Source organism: Anas acuta, chromosome 5 (assembly GCF_963932015.1).
Source record: "Anas acuta chromosome 5, bAnaAcu1.1, whole genome shotgun sequence".
Classification (NCBI taxonomy): domain Eukaryota; kingdom Metazoa; phylum Chordata; class Aves; order Anseriformes; family Anatidae; genus Anas; species Anas acuta.
The window spans coordinates 52,425,286-52,451,466 of NC_088983.1; the positions used below are offsets into that span (position 1 = coordinate 52,425,286).

The 26,181-nt window shown below is 45.4% G+C and overlaps 1 long non-coding RNA gene across 1 annotated transcript; it reads left to right on the forward strand.

Annotated features, from left to right (window-relative positions):
- On the forward strand, nt 1-24,175 carry LOC137857781 (uncharacterized). The gene is made up of 3 exons (XR_011097275.1): nt 1-200; nt 3,664-3,785; nt 20,114-24,175. It is a non-coding gene; the product is annotated as an uncharacterized lncRNA (long non-coding RNA).
- Nucleotides 24,176-26,181: the final 2,006 nt, after the last annotated feature.

Below are 26,181 nucleotides of genomic sequence, written 5' to 3' on the forward strand. Positions count from 1 at the left end.
AGGCCCTAAATCAATCGAGCTCTGTGGAAACTTAGAGCACCTGGAGCTAAGCTCAGGCCACAGCTGAGAAGTTCAGAAGCTTTGAAGAATCACACAGATTAAAAAGGGAGCTTGGGGGCTGGTGTCCTCTGCAGATCAAAGCAGTGTTTTGAGGAGAACCCCAAAGATGACGATCCGTAGGAAATCAGTGCAAGAGACAGGTGAGTGAACATCACTAATACTTAGCAAACAGCAGCAGAAAGGCTTAGCATATAGCCACCCAGCATTTCTCCTTCACCCTGCCCCCCTTCCCAGCCGCTCAGTTCAGCTTTTTGTCAGGCTGCTGTGTGATCTGCTCGGCCAGTGCCCACTTAAGGATAGTTATTGCAGGGAGTGCAGTTAGAGTCTTTGTAATTGCTCAGCTGATGGTGTAATGGTCTCTCTGAGGATTCAGCCCAGCAACAGTAATGATACAGCTGGCCTGTCTTGTCTGATGGGATCATTTCCACTTTATTATAACTGTGATTTTCAGCTCAATAATTCCAGAGTATTTTTAGACCCTTTGAGATGAAAGAATGTGCTGAATTTGCTATGTGTTTTTTTTTTTTCTTTCTATTTTTTTTCCTGTTCTCTCTTAACTGGTGACCAAGAGAAAAAGAAATTCCCAAGCCAAGTTAATCAGGGATCCCCCAGTTCATTTTTTTTTCCTCCTGTACCCTTTCCAAAAGAGAAGGGAGCTCTCAGCAGGCTGCTGAAAGAGGCCTGGATGTTCCCGGGGATGAACTGAGAGCCTGGACATAAAGTGAAGAGGAATTTCAGCTGAGACAACCTTCCGCTCTGTAATCTTATGAAAAAGTCTCCCACAGAGTGGTGAAGGGTGAACTTTGCTTCTTCATTTAGAGCCAGAGCAGAAAAATCTCCAACTAGAGGAGTGTAGGAAATAACGCAGTCCTAATCATCACCATCAGCAGCCATCCCTTTCAGCCTTTCCAGTTGCTAGAATCACCTTGATAGCCGTGTCCTTCCTCCAGGTCATTTGTCTCCCAACATTCCCAAAAGGAAAAAACAAATGGTTGCCCCTTGGCAGCTCCCAGAAGACACTTCCTCATCCTTCTGGCAGGTGACAGAGCACGACAGCTCTAACTTGTTTCTCTTGCACCTCTTTCATGCGGGATAAAGCCATGCCCTACTACATCGAGGGGAGGGGATACAGCTGTGAAAGCTGCTCTACTTCTCCTTTGCCATGTGCAGATCAGCAAGGGATACCCTGTCAGTTGTCATTTCTGTGTATGTCTGCTTCATGTTCTGGTATTAAAGCCCAGGGCCTCAGGCATCTATTGGATTTTGTTTAAATGCTTTATTGGATTTTATGAACCTCATATACACCAGACAGACCGTAGGAGACATGTCCTGGTGATATCCACAATAACCTATTAAAATCCCAGCCATGTTTTAACTCCATTTTCAATGAACTATGGAGACACAACCCTTTTCTCTATAGGGTGAACAGAGATCTCATTAACTGCATTTAATTGAGAGTGGCAGCTAGTGGATTTTATACATTAGGGAGCACTTCTGTAGACATTGCATCTTTCAAATGCATACACTGAAAAATTATAATGAATCCCATGATCGATACAGAATCATCTTTCTTGTTTCCACTGATGCTTCAGTTCCAAGGTTACTTGAATAGATGAGCTTCAGTTAATAAAATTCACATTTTTTTCACTCTACAATATTTTTTTATAAACTGCTCCCTACTTTATTTTTTCCTGTTTCTTTTGGCATCATCTTTATCAATTGGTCTTTCAAAACAGCTTAAAATACTATACACACACACACACAACCTTCTGGTTGAGGATTTCAAAGCTCCCAGGAGCTGCAGAGAATGCTCTTTTAAAGTGTATGGTATTGTTTCTATTTTGGAGATTGAAATGAAGGCAGAGAGCAGCTAGGTGTTTCTCACACCGTGTGGCACACAGGAAGGCAGCAGCTGGCTGAGCTGTTCACAGAGCTTTGAAACCCCAGGCCTCAGAGCAGGGCACTGATGCTGAGACATCGCTCCTCCACAACTCACTGGAGGTTCCAGGGAAGGTGCGTGAGCTCCTTTGTGTTAAGGAGTGAGAGAACCAACCAAGAATGTCATTTGAGGTCAGTAATCCACTGAAAGCAACAAAAAGGTAGTGGGAAGAGCAGCCATGTGGCGTGCGTGCCCATATGCACACGCTTACGCCCACGCACACACGCTGTGAATGAGTCACGGTGGCACCGCGTGGCACCTTCTCTTGGAAACCATGTGAATGGGAAGGGATATGTGAAGATGGTGTATTAGAGGCTGCTCTTAGGGACCGTGACAGCCTTTCTTCAATGGACTGCACTAACCCAGTTAATTTTAACAGAGTCAAGCACTGTTTTGGTCATTTGGTGCATATCTGTTAGAGAATCATCTTCATCATCGTAGGTCAGCCTTACCCTGTGGACCACCTCTTCTTACTGATGTTAATTCCCTTCTGAGCTTGACAGCTTCGTGAAGGTAGTTGCACAGCTCCTCTAGGACTTCCTACGCCCCAATTTGATATATGTTCGGAGCTTTGAAAACATCTGCTTTCTGACTCAAGTGTTTCAGGCTTGGTCTCTGAAGTTTGATTGTTTTGGAAAGTTTAAACAAATTCTTTTCTTCTGTTCGTCTTTTCGGGTCAGGAGAAGACGAGTGCTTGAGAGCCTCTCAATAATAGCCACAGTACCCACTGGGGATGGGGAGGTGCCAGATTCTCCCCTGGTCCACGATTTACAGGCTGTTCAGGCCTCAGTCTCTGTGCTGGAGTTGCTGATACCCGGGTGTCTGCGTCCTCCTGCCCTGCCACCTGGGTGCCGTGGCAGGAGGCGCAGCTCGTGCTTAGGAGGAGCAGGAGGCAGGGTGGCTCCCTGGCAGGAGAGAGGCGTGAGGCAGCTGCCAGGCTCTCCTGCCATCAGCTCAGTGGCTAATTGTTTGCATAGCTTCGCCTTTCCCAGTGGTCTCCCCGTGTCCTGTGCTCCTCATGTGGTTTCCATTAAGGTCAGGGTGGGGGAAGGGAAGCACGTGAATTATTGCAGTATTTACTCTCACTGATCGTGCCAAAGCTGGGAGCATCTCTGGCACAGAGGCTGCAGGGAGCTGCAGGCAGGGCACAGACACAGACTTCAGTGTTAACTGCACTGTCCGAAAAGCAGAAATCTCCCTCTCCCATCCCCTCACAAAGACCCTGAGCACCCCCTTTTCTCAGAGCAAGCTGTACAATAAGGAACATGAGGTTGACTCAGATGGGAGTGAGAATAAATCCATCATCCAGCTGAAAAGAATACAGCAATTTGAGCAAAGTGATCAACCCAGGGAGTGTGGCTACCATTTCCAGGACTGGGACTGCCAGGAGAATTAGTGTAAATTCAACATCCACAACAGGGCAATGGGAGGATCCCTGCCTTCTCTTCTGTGTGTGCTCCGTGGCTGGCCTAAGGACCAAAGCGTTCAGCTGGACTACTCCTTACAGACTTCCCTGGCAACTGATGAACCTCTCAGAGTATCTTAGTTGTTGTCTAGCCACCTCTGTCGCATAAAATTAACATTTTTCAACCCTTCACAAAATAGTTTTCAGATAGTTCAGGTAGGTTTTATTTGTCCTTGTTTTCTTCTTTCTGTGGTTTCAGTATTCCTTGGTCTTAATGCCAGTAGCGTGGGTAACTGGCAAAGCAAGTTGAAATGGGGACTACGTGCCTTCTCATTTGGCACTGCCTTTTACTGGAGATGCTGCAGATGCTGGAGTATGAAGGTCAGTGCTTCTCTATTAGAAGTCTGTATCCCAGGAATCCTAAGGACATCCTTTTCTTACATTAAGCTCCAAAGGATGCTCCTCTCCTGGTGTTTTGAATGCTCTCTGCTAAGTCAACTTCAGATGAGCAAGGGTACTGGGTGCAGGTCAGAGACTCAGAGCAGCTTGATACTGATGGCTGTTCTAAGAGCAGAAGAGCTTGAAAGGGAGATGATTACAGCCTGACAGCTCCTGGCAGGGTTTCTCTGGACAAGCTCCTCATCCTCATGCTTGGCTTTTCCTTTGATGGGCAAAAGGGCAAAGTTACATGTCCAGAGTAATTTTCTTAATGTTACATGGATAGGTTTCTGATAGGGGTTCATGGACTTGCATGGAAGAAAAAGCTGCCCAGAGTAAAGAGGGTAACAAGAACAAAAAGTAGATCAAGTGAACGCTCTCCCCTTTGACTGTCTTCTTTGAATTGTAAACTACACCTTGTGATGGCAGGAATATCCTGACATTTCCTTTGGAGGCTGAACTGTTTATGCAAGTCTTCGCACTCTGAGGTTAGAGCAACGCAGTGCTCTTTGGAAAAGTGATGAACCTAGAAGCTATTCACAAAAATGGCAGCAAGCCCAGAACATATTGCTGCTACAGGGCTGGAGTGCATCTGGGACTGGGCACGTCGGCGCTTGTATGTGCACAACAGCTGTGTGCCAGGGTGCAAGCACAGGGGGGGCACAGGCGTGTGCATCAGCGGGGCTGTAGGTGTCAAAGCCAGCTGGAAGCTGAAGCCGTGCATCAGCGTTTTCAGGCTGTTGGTGGTGTTGATTTCCAAATGGACTGATGGCATAGTCTTCATAGTTTGGGCAGAGCTATCATCTTCGCTACAATAGCACTCACAGGCCCTGTTGTGCTGGGTAAGACTCAGTGTGTGTGTAAAAAGGGACCTGCTGTGAAAGAGAGCAGGTGCACGTCCAAAAGGCAGAAAAGCTGCTACAAAGGGGCAGAGCAGAGCACTGGGTGTGTAGAAGCCCGTATGCCTAGGCATTAGGTCTGACCATGTGAAGTTGCTTGGGTGTTCTCATTTGTTTGTTTGTTTTCAAATAAAGATGCATGCTGCCTTCATAATCTAAGAACATCAGTTTTACAGCATCGAAAAATGGCTAAAAATACATAGTTGTGTGAAAATCTGTTTTTAGTTAACATTACAGCTCTGAAAAGCAGCCTGATGAAATAAACCAACAGCCACGTGGACTACTGATGCCTGGCTTTCTAAGATTCTCACAAGATTGACCCCAACAGGGTCTGATGTGTGGTAGGATGTAAGTAACTTTCAAAGATTTTCCCACAATGGGAACGTTTCCACCAATATTCTCTGCCATGGAGTCTCTGGTATCTAAGTCCCAAGCTCACCCTGCAGCATTTTCTCCTGTGCAGGAGGGGTGCACAAAAGGAGGGTTTCTCTCCTCTACCCAGCCACTGATTTTTTCCAAACCTGTAGAAGCTGCATAGTTTGGGGCCAAGAAGCCCTCTTTGGTTGAACTTAAACTGGCCAGCAAAGTCAAAAGTTTTGTTGGGATAGTATGGATAAGTGACAAAAGGAGAATTGGGTTTCTTGTGGTTTGTTTCTTTAGTAAACTAGGCTAAAAACAACTCTGAATGAAAAATTCCATCCAGCTCCAGTCACTACTTGGCATGTTATCAAAGGTTGCTCTCTGGCTGGAGAGAAATAGGCTTCATGGCTTCGTGAAGCTTAAGGAATGGACTGTAGTCTATACTACTTAGGTTGTTTCAGATTTCTGTTTGCCAGGGTCACCAACAGTAGGAAAAAAGACAATAACTGCTAACAAGACTCTCTGGGAATCTCCCTCAGTCTGTGTTAGTGTGCTGGGGTGGAAGTGGGAGGGGAGGAAGGGGTCAATTTCGTGGATTTTAGTCTTCCTGGATACGTGGAAAGACACCTGCAATTTGTTAGCAAGTCAGTAAAGGTGGCCTGGCAGTTCTGACATTTCCAGGAACGTCAGGAATGAAACCTTAACTAGTCACAGTTTGCAGAGAGGACGCTGTGGTGGTTTGTCATTGACTGGGCCTGTGCCTTTTAGGAGGAGATTCTTCAACAACCCCAAATTCCAGCAGCAGGGCCTTCCATCTGTCTCACACATGACGCGTTTTCCTCCCACATCTCCTGATGAAGACTTGGTAAACGAGAATCTCAGAGGCAAGGCGTTTGCTTGCAGGTCCAAGCCCTCGTAGGAAGGAGCGCTCTGCTCTGCACATCATTAGCTTGCGGTGAGCTGAGTTAACCCCAATGGTATCCCAGTCCTCTTCCAGTAACCACTGGATTCATAGATGGAATCATTTTGCCATTCACCAAGGTTTCTTGTATCTCTTCTTGTTGCAAGTGGAACCAGGCCCAGTGGGTTTTAAGGGACAGTCTAGCATTATCCCAGGGCCAGGCTCCTTAATTTAGCAGTGATTCTACCCAGAGGGGCCCCGGTGCAGAGGTGACTGTTCTGGAGAGCATGTCTCAGCCTCTTCCCAGCATGTTCGGATGGCACCAGGCAGGCAGACTGCATGGTTTTGGGGTGCTCTAATAGGGATGGGAGGTCACTGGCTTGCTGCAGGTCAATTACATGCAGGTAGAGCTGCCATTCCTAGGATGGTAAGGGTGCTCGAAGGGCAACATACTCCAACTCAAGAAGAATAACAAAGCTGTACAGTCCGGTGACAAGTTTTTGATTTAGTGATGGACCATTGATTCCTGAGGGAAACACTCCATTTGCTCCTCAGCAAACTCTTTTGCCTTTGGTGGGTGCTAGAAGTTTCACGAATGCTGGAACCTTTTGGTGAAGTTAGAGATCGCCATTAGACACAGATCTGAGTAACTGTTTTTGCCCAGGCAGATGTAAGGCAAATTTCTCACATCATTTACCACCACCTGCTACGCAGGACCTTATTGACTCTTGCTAGTTGTTGAAAGTTGAATCACCTTCTCCGGGTCACTCAAAGTCTGTGAGATTGTCAGTAAGCTTTAATGGCAGTTTTTTTGAGCCATTCTCATTTCCATTTTTTAGAATTAGAAAATCAAGTCACATTTTTGTTAAAGGGACTCCTCCCTGTCTTTGTAGCCAGCAGGACTCGGGTTTACATTCTGCTCAGGAAAGGCTAACTATTCTGTTCCTTCCTTCTGGAGCCATGCACTCTCACTGGAATTCGGTCTGTCTGTAATTCCTCTGAATTGTGATTTGGGATTTTTCTTGTGCGAGGTTCTTGTCTTATAGGCTTGGTTTGAAAAGACGCATGCTGTGGGTTAAAGGAAAAATGACAAAAGCATCTATAGCCAGAGAGAAGCAAAAGAGTTTGGACAGAGCAAGATATTACTTTTCTGTGAATCTCTAAAGCTTCTCTGAAAGTGTTTCAAGCCATTCAAATGCCACTTAAATCTGTCAGTCCTGGAGAAATACAGTAGTCTGGTGCCACAAGCTGCTTCCTACGTGGTTCAAAGCAAGGGAATCTATGCCTTTCTCTGTGCTTTAGAGACACTCGTGTCAGCTCTCGCCCCTCTTCTCGTTAGTGCTGCATATGGGCTGAAGCAGAGCCTGTGCTCCCCAGCAGCCATCAGAAGCAGGTGCCGTAAGCCTCCCGCTGCCAAACCCAAGATGCCTTGAAACGTTCAGCTGGCAGGGAGGCAGTGGAAGTGTGAAGCAGCAATTCACCTCTGCAGCTCTGGGATTAGCTTTTGACAAGGTCGCGTCAAGAGTTTATCTGATCGTCTCAAAATGTCTTGCTGGCGCAGACTCCTCCACAGCCTCGTTCATGCAGTTTTGCTACAGTGAGTAGTTTTTACTCCTGGAGGGGAACAGAGGGCAGGTTGGTCCCAGAACAGGGGTCAGTCTGAGTGCATCAGCTGGGGCCCTGGTCACAGGGGGCTGCAGGGCTCTGAACTGGAGCATCAGAAGTTGCAGGGAGCTGAAATGAATCAGCTGAGCTGCAGAACAGAACCAGGCACCATCAGTCTCTGATTCAGCAGGGTGCCGTGCAGAAACTCTTCTTCCCTTTTGTTCACTTGCAATAATTCAAGGTTTTAAAGGAGAGTCCAGGAAGCCCCAGATCCTGGATGGACTTATGGCAGATGGCTGAACTCCGCGTGCAACTGGCAGCATTGTGCCCCAACAAACCAAGCCGTTTTGGTGTCCGGATGCTGATCTGATGTCTTGGGTATCTAAATACTTTGTGGGTAGTGCCCTGCACTGCTCTCAGCCTTTTGTCTGTGAGCACAGCCTGTACAGCCACTGCCATCCTTCCTTGGTCCTGTTCCCTGCCACATCCCCTGAGCCTCCCTCACCTCTCCTGCTGTGGACACCACAGGTGATCCCCTTGCTCCCAACCTGTTTTGCTGCAGCTCCCCTCAGAGCAAACCTTCTGCTAATGGCACTGCCTTCAGAGGAGCCTTCTCCTCTACAGTTACCCTCAGCGCTTTCAAAGTCACCTCTCCCCAGGCATGCTCACAGGACTTCCTTTCCACTCGTTTCCTTTATTTGGGGGAACAGCTGGACAATTCCAGCTGTTTCCCTCCACAAGCAGTTTCGGAAATGAGGTGATAACCTCAGCCCTTCTTGAGCCGTGAGGTTAGCTGGGGGAGGGCTGCAGATTAAATTAACAGCCCAAAATATTTGAGGTTGAGTGCAGAGAGGTGGGGAACCAGTGGAATTTTCCATCTTGCCTGGGCTGTATCCCTCCCACCCTGAGCTGCTTGTTAAGCCTCAAGGGCACGCAGCCTGCCTACTTTGTCCAATAATTTTAAACCTTTGGTAGTGTTAACACGGGAAGCCTCATTACATCTGGAGCCTTGTGCATGAATTATCCCTGAAGGTCAGCAGGAGGCACTGTCAGAGGTGCAGCACGTTCCTTGGGGTCAGTGGTGAGATGATCTTACACAAGCACAACCCTTTTGGACTTCCCCCAAAGTGCTGGTGCTGAGGGAGGGATTTGCAGGGTGACTCACAGTGCGGGATGTACAGGACAAAAGGGGAATTTCCCTCTGTATGTCCAAACAGGAAACACAAAGCACAGCCATGGAAATGGCCACTGTATGTCTTAGCCATATGTGGAAAAGACACAGCAGCCAACAGCCCACGTTAAAGCATTGGGCCTTCTGCTTTCTCTCTCCTTTTGTATGCTAAGAGGCGGTGATGAACAAGGCTCCAAGAAAACCATGGTAAGGATGAAGTCAGTCGTTTTGGGAGACACCTGATGCATATCTAAGATGTCACCAACAACAGAGGAGGAAAGTGATTTACTGTATGTTTGGTTGTTTCTGGCAGCTGACACGAATGTATTTCATCTTCTGGAGGTGTAGGAGATGGCATCACCTGCCAGGTGATATCCTGGTATCCTGCAGCACTGCAGTGCACGCTGTCACTGCTGGAGCAGTGGGAGCTCTGCAGGGTTTGTAGGACCTGGTGATCTCCAGGCTCAAAGGGCACGATCTCTATAGGCCAGGCTGGAAGCAGCCTGCTTCTTTGTCTTGACTGTTCATGACGTATGAGGGAGGTCTAATCTGGTTGGTTACTTATAAAAATAAAAAATAATAAAAAGAAAACAGCAGGTGACCACGTCAGCTGTTCATCAGGAGGGCCATGAATGACTGGGCTGTGGTTTTCCTGAGGTCCGTGCATACTTGGATTGTTATGAAAGGTAAGTAAGAAAGCAAGCCATCTGACTAACGTTTGCTGTGCAGGGAAATTAGGTAGGGGGCTGCAAATTAAAACATCCTTTTCTTTGGCTTTCCGTAATGTTCCTCACTAAATTTTCAGTGGAGAACAGGTCTGTCTGCCATGCCAGCCCTCTCACCCCTCTCTCTGAGAGTCTGGGGTAAGTGTCATGTTGGCCAGGATGCTCTCCTGCTTTTGGAGTGTATGCTTATAACCCAGGCTGGTGAATCCAGGCTCACAAAGAAAGAAAGAGTTGTTGGTTTTTTATTTTTTTCCTGAGTTGATGAGAAAAACCCTGCTTGAATTGATGGCAATGTTTCTTTCAGGCCAGTGTTATCATTACATTAGTTCAGTCCGATTTGTATTGTTGCCACAAATATACGAATTTATTAATAAGGGTGATCAGCAGGAAGCAGGACAGTGGAGGAGATGGGGAGTTTTTTATCTGTAACTTCCATTTCAAATCCAGTTAAGCTCAGCAGTGACTGGTAGTTATTAGTGTCTGATATTTCTTGGTAGGCTCTGCATGAAATAAATTAGCAGATCTTTCATTCAGTTCTCCCTCAGAAAAACATCAACCATAACTGACATTAATTAGATGCTTCATTTGCTGTCTTGCAGGGAGGGAAAATCTGATAGAGACCGCGCTCTCATATTTCCTGAGTTATCAACAACATTCACAGAAAGGGTCGTTGCTGGTCAGGCCGGGTGTATAATAGCATCCTGAGCAATAGACTGGAAAAGCTTATCCTGATGTAGATTTAAATGAGATTTTGACACCCCGTGCATTGCCTGTAATACACCAAAGGTTTTGTTTGGCTAGAGAGCTGGCGAGATATCCCACCGCAGCCACCTACTGCTGGTGCCAGCTCTTTGGGAGACAGGACTGTTATTCCAAGAGTGACTATCTAGATGGTGAGCATCTGCTTCTTCTGCAGGAATCCAGCTGGCTCAGAGTCTCAGCCAGACCAAGGGACCACTGAGTATTTGCACCATGGATGACAGGCAGCTCTCAAAGGAGAAAAGGATTTCCTATCAGGGGCCATGAGTGCAGCCTCAGAGGCTGATAAGAATAGGGTTTATTTTGTTATTGTTGCTGAAGTGGTTAGTGCATGAAGCGTGAAAGAGTTCTTCACCTCATAGCCAGAAAAGGTGGAAGTTCGGAATTAGCTAGGATACCAGCAAACGAAGACCATTTCTTTCCTCCTTATTGACACATTCTTCGTTCCAGTCCAGGATGGTTTCTTTGGCATCTTTTTTGCTGCAATTATAGGACCCCTTGGAAAATCTCCCACTTACACACCTTTTCCCCAGGATATGGGTCCCTGGAGGAGGCTTCCTGCACACTGTTTGCTTAGGCACCTGTGCACTATAATGTATGTTTAATTGATATTGCATTAATGGTATGATTCCATTACAGGCAGGCAAGATGCTTGCTGCAAGAACACTCCCAGTGGGCCCTGAATCAGCTGCAATAGATAATTTTTAAAGTGCTATGGATCTTCTCAAAGCTCCAGTGTTAAGTACAGGAGACACAGGGCTATTCATTATTAACAAGATATTATGCTTTTTGCTCAGCAAAAAGTGGGGGTCTGGGATGAGCTAAGCTCTATCAAAGGTGAGATTCGAGACTGCCAGTTTGACTGAGCTATTCCTCAGACACTGCCTCTCAGCCTGTGTCAGCTTTTGAACTCTATTTGAAAGATAAAGTTCACATTCTGTTCTGACCTGGTATTCTGAGAGTTTTGTCAGTTCTCTTTGGATTTGTTTGCTTTGCATTTAAAATTTTATGAAAAGGCTGTGAGTGAAAGGAACTACCAGCTGCTTTCAGGTAGGCCAGTTGAAAAGGAGCCAGTTGAACTTCTCTGAGCGCAGTCTTCAGTCATCCCAAACCTGGGTTTCTTTCTCCACTTCCACATTTCTGCACATATTTCTTAGTCTATATCTTCAACAAGCTTTTGCTCTCCCAGCTACAGGCCACCAATGTTCTGACAGGAAGAAAGATGTGATCTCCAGGAATGAATGTTCAGTGTGATGGGAGGGTGGTGAAAAGGTATTTGTCTTAGTAGGGATTTCCAGCCTGAGCTATGGTCCCACACTGTAGAAGTGCCAAGTAGGAGTAGGGGAGAAAAATGTGAAAGCAAGAGAGTGGCACCTACTTCTGAATATTCAGCTCATTGTTGCTCTTGCTTGCATCCTCCCTTGTCTCCAAGTCTCATCTCCTCTCTCTCCAGTACCATCGTTCTCAATCCACTGTGTTTTGTATTTTTACATGTGGTGGTGTCCTGTCCTCCTGCAACAAAGCACCAGCAGGGTGACTGACCCTTTCACTCTCAGCTCCACCTCTCATGGGTGTGTTTTACTGAAGAGTATAAAGGTGTATGAGCAACCAAAGCTGCTTCAGCTTGGAAATTAAAGCAAAAATCGGTTTAAGATGAAGATGAAGACTTCCCAGGAAAGCTTTGTGTGAGTCATTAAGGATTCTCCAGGTTATTTATACTCTTTTCAGTAGTTTGTGGGAAACATTAGATGTTTTAATCTTCTAAAAAGAGAGAACATTCTTTGAAAAATTTTCACCCTCTTGACTGCTTTGTAATTAGCTCCACTAGCAAGTCATTAGCAATTGTTATTGCAACGGAGTTTGAAGTCAGAGGTGGAGAATCATTATGACCTTATTCTTCACTCTTCTCCCTCCCCTTTACTACATGTGTAGTCAGAGCTGCCACCAATGTTATTAGTAAAATTTTATTTTTATCTGTGCATTTGAGAGGGAAGAAAGGGAGGTTCTTTTGGCACCGAATCTTCCAAATCTACGCAGAGCTTTGGGTCTCTTGGCAGGAAGATGTGCATTTTTAAGGGGTCACACATTGAAATTGTCAGTTGAAAGTTTCCTCTCTAAAAGAAGAAACTTGGGAAAAGTGTTTTTTTTCAAATTCTTGTTTCTTTAAAAATAGAAGAAAAGCTCAGGCTTCAGAGCTTGAGAACCAAGATCAGACACTCACCAGGAAGTGTGGCCTTTTCAGTTATTTATTGGGTTGCATTTTTATTCATAGAGCTTGATGGTTGATCTTTATGGACTCCTTGATGTGCAGCTTCCTCTCCTCCCACTGTCTTCTCTTCATTTGTCCTTTACACAGCTTGGAGATTTGCAGGGAGAAAGGGACACATGCATTTGATGGTTTTAGCAGATGAGAGTCTGATGCAGGCTCTATCTAAAGCCATGGAAGAGAAGAAAGAATCAACATAGAGGCCATGAGGCTGCAGATCTGTACCATGCCTATCAGATCTATCCAGCAACCTCAGGGACATACAGCTGCACCTGCAGAAACCCATCTGCTGGCCTCCTGACTCCATACAGACATCACTAGGGAGTCTGGCTCTACTGTGTTGGCTCTCTAATGTTGTATGTTGCTTAGCTTGCCAGTTTGCTGCTTATCACTCTGGTATTTTTTTAACTAACGGGTGGCTTTTGACCCTCTGCTTTGGTTATTCACATAATCTATCAACACCAGTAGGCTGAGCAATCAAAAAACCCTTAGTAAGGTCAGCACGGCCCTCCCTTACCACCTGTCCTTGAAAGGAGCCCAGATGGGCTGCTATCAGCACGATCATCTTCAGAGGCACTGTCTCTCCCCTGCTGAGCCGTGCTCATTTCCTCCCTCACCTCCAGGTGTGAACACGAACCAACAGGGAAATTAAGACAGGAGGCTTGTCTGCAGGTCTGCCTGCAGCACAGAACCCCGCTTTGGGGAAAAGGCTAACATCAAAACCATTTGTCTTCCGTGAGACCCAAAGCTGTACATCCTAGTGGTGCAATCTGAAAACAGCTAATCAAAACGCTTTTCTCTGAGTTTTTTTAAATGAAGCAGACTCATCCAAATGGCTCAGAGTTGCTATCGGTTTCCCTCCAGGCTTGCTGCCACGCAGCTGGGCTCCTAGCAGTCCTGGTTGCCCTGGCTCAAAAAGGGCTCCTTGGATCCCAGGCTTCCTGCCAGGGAAACCTTCAGCATCCCAGCTGGAGCTAGGTTTGCCAGGCTCTCAATTCTGCTCGCTGATCAGGTACACGGGAGAGCGTGTGAGGAAATGGGTTGATTTCTGCCAGAAAATTCAATTAAGCAAGTGGATTCCCGTGAAATGGTTCAATTCTGTTAAACTGGCATTTTTCAAATGGAAAGCTGTTCCATCAGAAAGCTTATGTCCAGCTCTGCTCATTAGTGCACCCATCCATGAACAAAAGGTAGGTTGTGCTGGAGACCGCGCTCCAGAGCTGTAATTGAAATGCCCAAGTCCCTTCCATCAAGAGCAGAGCACGGAGTAACGTTTTAGCATCTGACTCCATTTTAGCACTTGCATGTTCGCTGCAGGTACAAAATATTGCAAGACCCCAATTGGATAGGGATCACTGTCCCCATTAACAGATGGATACAGGGCTCAGACACAGGGCAGGAAACATCTTGGTCGTATAGTGAATCACTGGGAAATTCTGCAAGAGAGCTCATGACAGAGCCTTCTGCATCAGCTTTGCCTTCTTAGACAAACTCTCCCAAAAGCCAAGTGGGTCAGACCCGCTTAGGAGTCACGTTACAGGGTTCATGTTACAGGACACAGATCGGGTTCAATTATAACACTCCCACAACAAATTCATGCCTAATTCTTAGCTCAAAATAGCAGCATCAGAAGATCACAGGGTAGCAGACGGTATGACATGATGCGTGATGAGGCTGTACACCCTGCTGCTACTGTATTATAGATACCACTGTGATCTAATTTTTAAAGAACTGTGTATATTCAAGGTGAGCGTAGGAGCTAATGTAGGAAGGGTGCAAAACTGGCTGCCTTTGACTCCTGGCTCCTTACTGCACTCCAAGTCCAGGTGTCTCTCACAGAAATTCAGAGCAGTTGTATTCCTCAAGAACTAGAGCCTCATGAAGAGTAGTCATCTCTGAGTCCTGCTCCTCGCTCAGCTCAGGAGGAGCTGGAAGGCAGGTGGGCTCCTTGAAAGGCAAGATGCTAATCGCAGCAGATACAACAAACTCCTAAGGCTTTTGAGACTAAAAACAGAGATTTGCAGATTTTGTGGCAGACATTTTCTCTGCAGCTTGAGAGAGAAAGCAGCCACTGAAATTCTGTTGTATGTCATCACCACCGATAGTCTCATATTGATTTGAAAAGGAAGATGCTGGAGGTTGTGCTTTTAGGTTAGCCCTGGCACAGTCTGCCCTCTGCCCATTTTTTTCTATTACTTAGTCTGTAGTTTGGTTCAAATATGGTGTAAATCAAATGTTCACCAAGTAGGGTAACTGGGAAAGGCTGAGTTGAATTCAAAACCCAGCCCTACAAAACTGTATTGACACCATGCAACTTCAGCATCCGTGGCATCGTTTTGCAGTCCAGCCAGCAAAAAGCTAGGAAGCAGCCTGCAAAGTCCCTCAGTGTTGGGTAGAGACACCTGCAAGTCTGTGCTGAACAAACACTTGCATTGATCATTCAGCCACTGCTTTCCACTTTCAGCCAGCTTTAATGTAAAAAGCACAAATGTTTGCATTTTTTCTGATAACATTTAAACTGATTTTAATAAGAGCCATCAGAAGCACTACTAATCAGGGATTGTAAGCTACTACAGGTTTTTCTGGAAGTGGGACACTTAGGAAGAGGTAAGTGTCCTTTCAAGGGTGATGGTTGTATTAGTTCACCTGCTTTTAGACATCAGAAAATCCATATGAAGGGAGAATTTGAGGGGGAGAGAGAGATAAAAAGCCTTAATTAAAGCTGTAACCATGGGGAAAGCTTCAAATGCATCTTGAACCTTAGTCATGAAAGCATAAACCCCAAGTCATGACAGGTAGCCGAGCTTCTTCAGTTCTGGTCTCTGTGAGGAGGCCTTCAGCAAGGTGAGAGTCCTGGCACAAAATGATGGATGTGAACCTTCTGGAAGCCACAGGAGCTTTTATTACTAACAAACACATGCCTCTGGACTTTCTTTGAAGGTTCTTCAGAAAGACTTCTCGCGATACTACCTAGAATGGTGTTTTTCTTTTTATTTTGACAGTGGTATTCAGAAACAATCTTGCTTCTTCCATTTAGCAGAGGGCTGAAATTGGTTGTCAGACACTTGCCATCAGAATCGCCTCTCAGTACTAACTCTCCTGCCTGAATCTCTCCCAAGCTGCTGGCACCACTTGCTGCCTTTGCACCCTCCAGTGGAACTGGACCACATGTTGTCTCGTGATGGGTCCAGGGCAAGGATTTGAACGGGAATCAGGAAAGGCAGGACAAAGCTCCTGCTGACACCCCGCTCAGCACTTTGTCTTTCTTTGACTGATGTAAGTGCCTCTTGCTGGTAACCATTGCCTTCCAGATTGCAACTCTGAGAGCTGCCTTAACCTATTCTTCTGTTTCATCTTGATTGATGGAGCCTTGCAGGTGAAGTGAAGGCAAGCCATGGGAGGAGGGGTTTATGAAAAGGCCCTCAAACTAAATTGCATGTGTGCAGTAAAACTGTTTTGTTCTTCTGCTCAGATTTTATGCTGCACCAGTTAACAGTGGCATATGAATACCTCGCCGGTACGGAGAGATGAGAGATTTAGGTGTTAAAAACACCAAGACCCAGCAACATGAAAGATATAATTTAACAGGTTCTAAGGTAAAAGCCAAATTCATAGCTGTGATTGCAAACGGATGATGAGTGGGGCGGTTTCATTATTTAACACTGTGATTTTTACATGGATGCAGACTGCTACCGTTCTTATTTAGCGTCACCTCACAGTCACTTTGCAATGGGTGTAAATGACTGCTGACAACTGGTAGTTACACCAGTCACCCAAGTATGAGGTTAGTCAGAGTGGGCAGACAAGTTGCAAAGGATTCCCTTGGTTTCCTCCTATCTGGAGGAGAGGAGAATGAGGAGAGAGAGCAGAGAAAACTGTCAATCCCACTGCACATTAGGTATTGCTTTGTGAGGACAAAAATGTAAATGGATTTTGGTTAGCATGAAGATGATAATTTCTAATAAAGACTTATTGGCTGGTTACCAAGCTGCTGTTAGAGATCAAGCCATTTAGTTTGGTACAATTGCATTTTAATTGACTCCTGTTGCATTTTAAGTGGGCTTTAAGTGGCCTATAAGCCTTGAGTTTAAATTTCCTAAGTCGGATATATCAGCACAATGCTTTTTAGCAATAAAGCAAAGTTCCTGTTTAGGAAACAGGGCTCTGCAACATGTCCATAAAGCTTTGTTATCCCTACTACAGATCCCCGGGACAACTTTCCTTCCCACTTGCTGATGTTCTTATCCCAAAAGTTAGACAGAAATGTTTTGCCTTTTTTTTTTTTTCCTGCTTTTCCCTCATCCTGCTTATCTTCTAGGGAAGCTATTTTATAAACAGTAATAGAATAGGGCCGAGAGGCTTCTTCACACAGAGAGGCAGGCCCAGTGTAGACTGTCTCCTCCATATGGCAGCATATGTTTCTGTGCATTTCCTGATAGAGCAACCATCTCCCTGTGGCATTTGGGCACGGTATAATTAGCTGTGTACAGAAGTAGAGTGTTGATAACATTTTGCTGGAAGAGTGCCATCAGCGTGACTGTTCTTGGTATTGGTTGCCATAAGTAACACTGTCTTTAGAGAACAGGCATTGGAAATTTGTGGGCTGCTCTGCACACCCCGAGCTCCTTTGTGATTTTATCAGCGGTGGTGCCTGCTAGCCCTGTGAATTTTGAATGTTTAATAAGGGAGGTGCTGGCCTCTTTGTTTAGCTGTGCGTCTTCTTGATTGTAATTTGACAGATCTAAGTCCAACAGCACATGAGCATCACAACTGGATATACAGCCTACTACTCTCTGTTCTTACCTACTTGCTCCCTGCTTTCTCCAGCTCCTGTAGTCAGTCCAGAACATGACAAAAAGGGAAAAAAAACCTCCAGGAGTATTTCTCTTTACAAAGCTAGGTCCATTGCTGGGTCTGCTACCTGCCTTCCCTATAATCGAATCTTCATGCCTTTTTGACTTCTAATGCAGACAGAATCTCATGATTACAGTGGATTATATGAAAATGCGATGTATATATGAAAATAAGTCTGTCTCAGAGGGTACCCAACAGCAGAGCTTCAGAGAGGAGTGCAGAAAATATAAGATAACTACTGATGAGTAGAAGAGGACAAATTTCATCTTCCTAGAGGCAATTAAAGGATTAGCACTTTACGGGATTATCACTTCTCTATCCATTTTACACTGCTTGCAGTAACCTTGCAAGCACAATTACCTGTAATCTTTTGAATTCTTTTAATTTGCTGGTTTCTGTGACAAAAGTAGAAGTGAGTCCCAACAGTTAGTAATACAATGGTCAAAATATTTTCTGATCATACATGTATTGTCTTTGGCTTTCTCTTCTGCACCTGTAAAATCTCCTTCTATGTTTGCACAATGCTCAATTTTCAGCAAAGCTGCTGAGGCAAGCCTGTAACATCTGGGGGGAGAGAGGGGAAGATCTAGTCCTGAGTCCTGAACCTGTAAGGCTGTGCGATGTAGCGCAGCTCTGTGACGGCTTCCCACTGGGAAGGGACATTTCTGCGTTTTCCTGCCTTCTCTTGAAATATATCAGGGTGTCCAGTAGGAAGCTAAAGACTAAAAGAAGCTGTTTTGACTCAGAAGGGCTGACTGAGGTTGGAGAAAGGAATGCTAAGGCCTTGAGGTATGGTAAAGTGATACAGCCAAAGGGAGTTCAGAGCAGAGTACTCAAATGTATTTTGCTGAGGTACTTTGGGCAAAGGCAACAGCAGCTTGTGCTTCTTCACGTGTACTGGAAGAGGCTTTTTGTATGCTCAGGAGGTGTTTTTATGCCAGTTTCAAACAACCTGTGTATTAAACCAGAGCATGAAAGTTCAGATACAGATTGCATCTGGAAAGATGAGTGGAAGGGAGCATATGCTTACTTCTCTGTAGGTATCTGATTTGGGTCAGAAGTCAAATCCTCAGGGCAGCCTCTGTCCTGACATCTTGTTAGGTCTGAATCTGAAGAAGCTATCAGGTCAGAGCAATGGGAGCACTTTCCAAATTCACTCTCTGTTGCTTACTCCCCGCTGACTGGGCCGTTATAGCAGAAGAGCAAACCTTACCAAAAGTTTCACCTGAAGCTGGAGGTAGATGCAGAGAAATTTGTCTTGATCTTTTGTGTTTCTGCAGTGTTAATAATGGTTTCTTCACTGCTGTGTGTGCAAGTCTGAGTTTGATTGCCTTGTGTTCTATGTGGTAGGTACATTTGGTGGTGGCGTGTGATAATCCCAGAATCCGTGTAAATTTTTCACTTTATTCCCCAGCCCTCTCGTAACTCTAGAAGCTGAGCAAATTAACTTTTGGCGTAGAGAAGGATATGGCTGGAATCTTGGTAACAGCAGAAGAACAACAACAAAATCACTGAAGAGTTGTCTGGGATTTGAGAAGCCAGAAAAGAGAAAACCAATGTTTTGGGGCTGTGTGCTGGGACGTTCATTGGAAGGGTCAGAAAAACTGAGGTCAAGTCCTCGGTGTGTTCTGTGGCTGTGATGCAGGAATGCTGGTTTGCTTGAAGTAATTGGAAAAGCAGTCCCAGCTCCCACCCTCACCTGTGTCCATCTCAACTACTGGTGAAAAGCAGCCGTGCCTGCCCAGGCACATGCATTGGGCATGTTCTCCTCCCCACCTGATCCCACACTGGGGCGCAGGGGCTCTGGGGCTCGCTCTGGGCTTTATTTCTTGGTCAGAGTTTGGCAGTCGCAGAGGTACAAAGAGCTTTCCGGCTTTTCTGACCTTGCAATCTCGACAGGAAATACAGCGGAGGGAAAGATAAAAACAAGAGGGGAGCAAATGAGGTTTTCTCAAGCCTGGGCTTCTGTGCCTTGAATTGATGCAGATAGAAGAATGGGAGGAAGCCGTCTTTGAGGGCTGCTTGAGAGGCAGGCTTCTATTAATAACGTTGTTTATGTGATCCCAAGGCATTGTTAGGAGGAATTTCTGCAGCCTGCGAGCCTCTTCTCTTGTTGCTCAAGATTTACCCACCTTGACTTTTCCTTTTACTCTAAGCTGAATTTTTAGGGAGTGCTTTATTGGAGCAGACTGCCTTTATGCCCCCTTCTCACCCAACCTTTGGTGTCTTCCAAAGAGGCACAAAAATCCTCGCCTCACCTCATATATAGACTTAAAAGAGACTCCCTTTTTAGCCACAATCCCAGCTGAGGAGAAGATTCCCTCCTTTCCGCTGCAGAGCAGAGAATGCCGGCTTGTAATTGCAAAAGCCTTTCCGTGCCAGTTCTCCTCTCACCTGCGCTATTCTCAACTAGTATTTCCTTTAGGCTCTCCCTATTTGTTCCCACCATAGCAAACACTGAGAAAAGAAACGTGGTTGTTTGTTCCACATCCTCACGAGCTGCCATTGTTTGAAGCAGCAGTGGACAAAGGCTCGGAGAGTTTAAAAAAAGAACATTCAACAGTAATCTTTGGCAAAGTGATAGCGTTGGAAAGTATGTTTTTGGCAGTGGTATATATTTTTTATTAGGATATATTGTAAAGTAATGAGTTAGGGCCCTCTTTAGCACTCTCAAAACAAGACATCTGTGATAAACAGTCATGTGATCCCTCTTTTTCCCTTTTTCTGCTAGTTTCAGATATTTTCTGGTGGTGGATACTCTACACACAAAAAAATTCAGTGATACAAGGAGGTAAGGGGGGTCTCCAGATCACAATCCCCGAGGAGCCTGGGAGTGCCCTTTATACCCAGTGCTATCAGACCCATGCTTCCACACCAAATCAAAAGTAGTTTTAACTCTTCCCGGTGAGAGTCTGAAGGGATGTGGAGGGGCACTGCAGCTCCTGAAATTGAGGATCTGAGGTTGGCAACAGGACTGTAATATTCTAGCATTTGCTAAAGAACTTTGAACGCAGCTGGAGTGGAGGGAAAAGACTTACTTTTGTGCTGCTAGGATGGGAGAGCTCTCCCGCAGGGTGGTTTCTGTGTGCGTGTGTTTAAATCTGTGCTTTATATTTTATTGAGATACTTTCTATATTAAATTAAATGAGCGACTGTATTAATTCAGGCATGCAGCTTCCAGCAGCACTCCCATAGTCACAGAGGTTTCTCTTTGCATTAACATATCTGCGTTTAAAGCTAGGCCATCTCAGCAACTTGCAGAGTACAATGTACTGTATAATTTAACAGGGAACAGAAAGCATATCAAGTAAAGCCTTTAAAATATCACCTCTTCCCCAAAGTCTACCAGAAGAAAAACCCGCAAGCCCTACAGTCTGCTCGTGGCCCAACACCCAGCAGCCACATAAATCTGTGTCACTTTGAGGCCTACTGGTAGCAGCCTCCCTGCGGTTTTGAAAAATTCAGGAATCCAAAGGCTCAGTAACATACAGCTGTCTGCGAGCTGAGGGAAGAGCAAGCTTAAGAGGACAAACATTCGTGTGGTCTGGTGACCAGGCTGTGGTCTGGTGTAGTGTGAAAGGTGAAGTCCGTGTGATGTGAAATGAAGCCAGACCTACAAACATCACTGAAGTCATATGGGGAAGCAGATTTTTTGCCTCCAGCTGCAGACAGAAGCTTTTTGGAGGAAGACAAATAAGTCTGAATGCTGCCCTTAATTCAGTGTGGCAGGCGGGTGGCAGATAGCTTGGGAATCCTTCCGCCGTGATACTTAACATTAATTTAGAGTCCACCTGCAAAGATCTGGGGGAGCAGAAGTCTCAGGGTGTCTGCTCCTGTGGGCCTCCTAGGAATCCCCTGCACCCTAAAGGAACTGGCTGGCTGGAAGTTTTACAAAACATCCCCTTCTGTACAGCCTCTGCTGTTCTCAGCCACAGGGACTGTTGTGCTGGTATTCTCTGTGCCTGGGCCCACTGGGAACCTATAGGAAAATCCTGCCTTCCCCCAGCTAGTAATGACTAAGTGCTGGAGGCACTTTCCTGTATGTATTGACGCTATGTCTTTTGAAGCTGCAGCTCCCACAGCGTATAAAGGCTGTATCCCGCCCTTTGATGCCAAATGAAGGCCAGGGTCACTGTATTTGACCTCAGTAACTCAAGGTTTAAAATGGAACAAAAGAGTCAGTAACCACTGGAAGTGGCTCATGAGGTCTGATCTTGTGTAATACAATACTCCATGACAAGCGCTTCCAGTGTTGCCAGAGCAAAAGGAGTAGGACATGCAGTGTGGGCAGTCTCATTTCTTCACAACAGGGCGCTGGAGCACGCGCATCTCTAGAGCAACTCAGACGTAAAAATCTCATAGCCCATCTGTAAATCCCTCCAGTGTGATGAAATTGCCGCTACCGGTCCCGTAACAGAACGTGTAGAGCCATCTGGCAAAATTAAGATGAGTGGGATTTGCTCCTTTTTGCAAAGGTAACGTCCATCCAGCCAAACTCCAGGGTGTTTATAAATTACTTTACATGGGAGAGGGCTGTGAAGACTTCTCTTTTCCAGCTTGTGGTATAGTAACCTAGCAGTGCTGACTTTCGTTTCTTGAATCAATCATTCTCATCTGGGTGATGATGCTTCCTTGGGCTGTGGCATTATGCCATCACGTTTTCCATAAGCCAGCATGCAGACACAAAGAGCCTGGATTGCTGGCCAAGTGTTGAACAAGGAGAAAATCAGCAGGTCTAATGTTGAAATTATTGATATTGTTTTAAAGTGGTCTAGTAAATACAGTCGAATCAGCCCTGTCATCTCAGTCAGAGCAATCAAAACAATCATTAAAGCTTAATAAAGTTGAGTGATTCATCTTTTGCTGTAATATTTTCAAATAATTATCCTACTTAAGATTTCAGCTCCTTGAGAGTTTAAAATTTAGGCAGACATGAGGAGAAGGGCTGAATTTTAATCCAGTGCTATCTCCTGCCCCCACTATCTCCTAGACTTTGTACCTTCTATTCCTGCTAAGGCTGGTTTCAAGCTCATTGTTGATGAGCACTGTGGATGTTCAAGCTGTTGGATGATACAGATGGGTACTTGGACTAGGTGGTCCAGGATCTCATCTCCATCAAACCATGCATCCTTGTCCCTTGGCAGTGGCAAATGTCCAATACTCAGCGCTTCTGGAGAACCTGACAGTCCCATCTCGCACACAGTGATGCGAGGCACAATGCTGCACAGAGGCACGCAAATGTGGAAGCCAGCCAAGTGCCACCTAGAGCGTAGACTAATGGAGATCTTCTCATTTATTCTGCCTGGCAGTTGTTTGCTTCCAAATGTTGATTAAAGCTTGGAACAGCTTCCAGCCCAGAAGAGGAGATAGCTGTGCACCTTGACTCTCTGATGCGGCAGATGGTACCGGCGGCTGTTGTGGTGCATTCAATGGTTAGATGTTTCCAGAGCCTCAGGTTGCTGCTCTGCTTGGCTGAATCTCTCTTCATAAATATTCACTTTTGAAAGAGATTTATTTAGAGGGAAAACATGGCACAGATAACTATGGTCACCAGAAGAAAGGATCTCAAAGGCAATATTTCCATTGCAAAGGCAACCAAAAAAAGGACTCAGCAGGTTAGTCATTTTATGTGCATATTAAATAAAAAGCATTCACTGTGAGCAGAGAGTGCACACAGTTACATCAGTTCAGCTGTTATGCACTCATTAAGCTGTAGTGACTAATTTACTTGCAATTGTTTCTCCAAGCCCTAAATCAGAGCCTTTCAAACTGTGTTAATGCCCTACCTTCCTTTCCCTGGCGTAGAAGGAGGGGCCAAGACACTGATTTATTAGAGGTGAAAAAAAACAATCTTGGCTAAAACTGAACAAAGTACATGTTAGATCCCAGCTAGGCATTTCAGCTTTTTCTCAGCCCAAACAGAAACGTAGTTAGTAAGAAATTTTGGTCACGGGGTCAAGAAATACTTTCCAAGCTTTTCTTAGTGCGTTACCTTTTATCCGTGTTGATGGATCATTGTAAAATGTCCCTGTATCTATCTCGCTCTCAAGGAGATTTCCGCCAGTGGGAATCTCATGTGGTTTCTTTGTGTCTGTGCTGAAACTATATTTCATGGAAGGAATCTGTCAGGAAGGTGAACTTTCTGACAGTGAAAGTCTGCACAGTGTTTACGCAGCAGTAGGACCAGGCATCTGGAGGAAGAGCAGCCAGCTTATCGGCTACCCAGCACCCCGGAGTGGGAAAGAGTCAGGCGTATGTTTAGACCTTGGAGTGCATACCAACCAGCATTACACTAACACGTCCAGCTACTTTGATAATAGCTGTAGCATGCGAGGGCTAAGAAGTGACTGAAGAGGACATGAAGTGGATGGTTCAGACCCTGTCTCAGCCATTCTGCTGTCACGGAGGCACCAGGCTGACGGGGTGTTGTTAACCACTTAGAGCTCTCTCCACACACTGACGGGAAGTGATGCAGAACTGAGTTGTTCTCCTTTGAGTGATGTGGAGAAAGTGTATATGGAGAAAACGGGCACCGCCTCATGTTGCTTCTTGATGGCTCCACGAAAATTGAACTGCCTGTGAAAAATGCTCTGCTAAGGATGGGAGAAGATTTTTTTTAATTATTATTGTTATCTTTATAAGGTGCTTGAAACCCTAAACTAGACAGTCAGATGTACCTCCCTTACCTAGGGCAATCAGAAACTCAAATACAAGGTATCTTTTTTGAGGAGCTGTTTATCCATTCTGCCATTCCAGGATTGTGTCATGTTTGTGGTACTGGACTGATAAAACAGAGATGCCACTGATCTCTCACAGGGGGCATGTGCTCCTTGACCCTTAGCAAGATAACCTTGCTTTTCACTAGGGAAACAAGTTTACAGGTAGGATGGGAAATGCCCTTCTGGGGAAAAATGGTGCCTGGTTTCAGACCTTTGTGTTGGGACAGAGCTAAAATCCATCCGCTTAGTTCATACAAAAAATTAAGTGGTGCTTAAAAGAATTGTAGTTTTCTAGCTTTCCAGTGATGAGTTATGTTCATTTTCAGCAAGCAATGCATTCAGAGGGAAAGTCCCTTAAGCCAGCCTCTGAACGCATGCATTTCTGTATTTTCAGTGCTTAAATATTTGCCATTTCCAACTCAGGAATGCTGATATGACATTAAATTTCTGCAGACGTTCCCCTAAATGGCTGTTTGGGGACATCCACAAATGCTTATTCTGGGTTATAGAGCTGGGCATCCCTGTGCTCTGATGCTTGAACCAACAAAAGAAAGTTTAGGTCCATTGCCCCCACGCAATTTCTTTTTACTTTGTGTGGCATGTGTCTGCCAACTAGCTGCTGAGTAAACTCTGTTCTAGAGCAATTTAGGGTTTTCTCTTCATTTTCAAGTGTAAGGAAAGGCAGCAAAGCCCAGCTGAAGATAGTAGCCCAAGGTTGGAACTTAGGATCAGCTTCTCAGTTGATATTCAGCAGGAGGCTTTGCTGGGTAGCTTGTGTCTTTGGAACTCAATTTTCTCCATATGACAGGAGGAACACCCAGCAGCCCCCATAATTCTGTCTTTGATGTCCCAGCACATTTTGCTTTCTGTTCTCTCAACAGGAGATGGAACGTCTTGTAAAATGGAGATAACTGTTTTGGTTTGTTCACCTCCACTGGGAGGTAAGAGTTGGGAGGCTCAGCAGGAGCAGCAGACACCAACCCCCTTCCTCCCTGGAAGCCACCATGAAAGGGAAATAATCTTGATCCCCAGTTTGAGTGACTGCATTATGTAAAATGCCTGGAAATCGCTGGCCAAGCAACAACAGAAAGGTAGCATAGAAGCATTTCTGCTGTTCACTCAGAGCTGTACCCCGTGAGCTTGCCTGCTCTTTCAAGAAGCAGAGGCAGCTCTGTGTGATGCCAGAGAGTTTACCCAGACATTTCCATAAGAACAGAGACAGGTGGACTAGGAATTGTATGCTCAATATTTATATTCCAGTAAGAGATGGGAAGAGAAGCAAGAGCCGAGCAGTGCTCCCCAACCCTGCCCCTTCCTGTATCCTGAGCTTCCACATAGTAGTGTCTGTTTATTTGACACAATCCAGAAAATGTAAACAGTTAGTTTAAAATTAGATAGAAAAGCTCTAGGGGATCAATGACACAGAAACATGGTAGATGGCTGGGCTTACGAGATGTTTTCCCTTAGTGAAGGAGGCACAGAGATGAATGCAGTGGCTTGTTTTTCACCAAGTGTATACGAATAATGTGATGAGGTGATAAGAGCATGATGTGCCACTTGCTAGTAGTCTGTAGAGACTGCACGCTCTGGTATGCCTTGAAACCAGTTGTTTTCATTTAAGGGGTGTGTTGGATGCTGGATTGCATGGTCTACAAAGGCTTTACTTTTGTATTGTGGTGGCTTGGCCCCGGCTAACAGCTAAACTCCCACCCAGCTGCTTGCTCCCTCCTTCCCACTGCTTCCAAGGGGAAGAAAATTTAAAAAAAAATAAAAAAAAAAAAAGAGAGAGAGAGAAAGCTGGTGGGTTGATATACAGACAGGGAGATCACTCACTAATTACTGTCTCAGGCAAAACAGACTTGGGGAAATTTATTCATTGCCAATTAAAATGTAGTTACTAATTTGGATAGCGGAAAACAAACAAACAAAAATCATTAAAACAGCACCTCTTATCCCTGGCTCAACTTGACTTCTTCACTGGACTTCACTCCCCCAGGCAGTGCAGGGGGACAAGGATGGAGGCTTACAGGTCAGTGCTTAGTGGCTTGTCTCTGCCACTCATTCCCCCTCACACCTTTCC